This window comes from Prunus avium, chromosome 1 (assembly GCF_965620075.1).
Source record: "Prunus avium chromosome 1, drPruAviu1.hap1.1, whole genome shotgun sequence".
NCBI lineage: Eukaryota > Viridiplantae > Streptophyta > Magnoliopsida > Rosales > Rosaceae > Prunus > Prunus avium.
In genome coordinates, this window is record NC_142284.1 from 15,380,730 (window position 1) to 15,383,497 (window position 2,768).

A 2,768-nucleotide genomic window follows, 5' to 3' on the forward strand; every position below is an offset into this window, starting at 1 on the left:
AAATAGTTAAAAAAAAGTACTTACTTTTACAGCCAAGGTCATGCCTTCAATTCCTACCTCCTCTATTGTCACTTGTACTAAAAGAAATAGAAAGCCTAACTTTTGTTTGTTAATCACGTACGTTTTGGTCCATATTGACATATGAAATTAGAAATGTGTTGTCTCAATTAGTACTATAAATGATCAATTGATTTTTTGTTGATGGAAAATAACAATCAAAATAAAATATAGAGATATTTAGTCATATACCCATTTTTAGCACTAATGATATAGATAAGTCATCCACCATTTAATTTCTATAAACAAACCCAAAAAAAATCCAAAACATGACAATTGGCTAATTTTGATTATTAAATTTCTTTGATGCCCTATTGAGTGTTTTTGGATTTTTTTTTTTTAATGAGGTTTTGGGATTATTGGTCTTGTTTTAAGAAATCGATGGCAGTTTTGTAATTTTTAAGAAGTTAAAAGCTTCTTTGTTATATTATAATTTGGGTGTGTTTCTAAAGTCCATTTCATATAGGGTTTTTTTTTTTGTTTTAATAATTTGGGCTCCTATATTGTGTATAATAGTGAATCTCCCTAGAATATATAGTGAACCACCTATTTTTATACTGTTTAATATGGGACTAATTCAATCCATATACATCGCTTTTATCAATCCACACAACCCTAACGATTCCCACTTGGCAAAATCCAAGCCGGGCTAATCGTCCATTATACCCCTACAACTTCAAGCATTAAGGCCCTATTTGGTTCACCGAACGTATTTGAGAGGAAATCATTTCACATATCATTTTCCAAGGGATGAGAAATGGAAGATTCATTTTCCATGTTTGGTAATTCTGGGAAAGTAACCGGGAGATATCACTTTATTTCCTATCCCATGTTTGTTTTGAGAGGAAAACAAAGTTTGTAATTTTCCAATTATACCCATATTAAATCAAAAAAAAAAATTGCATTTAATGATATATTGTAATTCTAAATTATTGACGGGTACAAAATGGTCATGAAAAATGTGCATTTAATGTTGGCCTATTTTCCCAAAGTTTCCCATGGGAAGGGCAAAATGAAACCCAAGGGGGGATGAGGGTTACATTTCCTACTCCAATAAATATTAGTCCACTATACCAAATAAATATAATAAACTAATAATAGCCCAATTTAAGTAAAGTAAATAATAGCTTTATTTAAAATAAGCCCACTCCTAACGCATATATGAAATAATAAACATCAATCCAAACCTATATAAATTTGATTAGAAGCAGAACTCACGCTAAGGCTCTACCAACTTGACCTATTCTAATCATATTGATATTGGGCTACACCCACAGAGAGCAAACATAAAAAAAATTCTTCTAGAGCCACCCAAAGCGCCATATTTGAACCTTGTTGAGAGCTTAGAGGAAATAGTTCTCCTCCTCTAAAAAATTGTACCAACCTATCTTCAATGGGTTCTTCAATCTTGGTAAGTTTTTCTTTTTTTTATTTATATATATTCAATTTCCAAATTTAATTGTTGTTGTTAAGTTTTTATGATTTAGGGTTTGGGTGAATTTTTTTTGGAGATTGTTGATATATGTTTTATTTTTGCAACTTGAATTTATTTATATATATTCAATTTCCAATTTTAATTGTTGTTGTTAAGTTTTTTGGACAATGTGTTTGATTTGATATTTATTTATATTTTGTGCTTTTTTGTGTTATATTTGCTTGTAATGTGACTTTGTTTGATTTATAAAATTTTATTTACATTTTTATTTCAATAAAAAAAAAAGGCTTATAATATATCTCCTCTCCAAAAAAAAAAAAATATTTAGCCTACCCTTATAAAAATTCCTGGATCCGCCATTGATTATAAATACAACCCAAAATTTCTCCCAAAAAAAAAACATACGCCGAAAAGAAAGGGAAAATAGGTTGAATGCTATAATTAGTTGTTAAACTATGACGTAGTGCAAAAAATAAGATAAAAAAGAGACTCATTACTTTTCGGGTCTTACTCAATACATAAAAATCCATAGCTCACTCAATCAATGAATCCCACCCAAATTGACAAATATTGGTCATCCTAGAGTACTTTTGAATATATTTTGCAGAAGACTCCAGCTGTCATAAAAGGTTTTGGTTATTGCCTGCATCAAGGGAATATAATTATACGATTTGTTTGTATCCAATGGAATCTGCGACTTGTTAATTATATAATAAGAAGACTTACATTATCATTCGCATACTATATCATGTTTTTGAAATTAATTAAGTAATAGTTACTTAGCTAAGTTGGCTAGAGTGGATGTGCTCCTCACTTTGCACCCAAGTTCGAATCTCCCTCCTTGTAGTTTAGATCAAAATAGAATATCACCTGTATCGAGAAAAAAAACAAGTAAGACCTACTCTACACATGTCACCTCGTTAAAATTTCATCTATAATACTTCAAAATAAAAATAAAAAAGTGTTTTTACAAGCCAATAGGGTCCCAGGTGCAGATGATTATCTTATAAATAGGGCAATGAGCAGGCATCAAACTCACTGCACGACATGAATTACAAGCCTTAAGAATAAGTAATTAGCTCTAAGCCCACCTCCAAAATCCAAGTGCTAATTCTTGATTAGTCTTGATCATCATGCTACGCGTGGAGTGTGATCGGACCCTGTTTACCAGGCCTCATGTGCCCTTGCAGACAATGCAATATGTTTCGCCCGCAGCCATGACGTACCCTAAGAACAAGGAGTGGAACTTGAAGGGTAATTCTATAGCAGCCGCCAG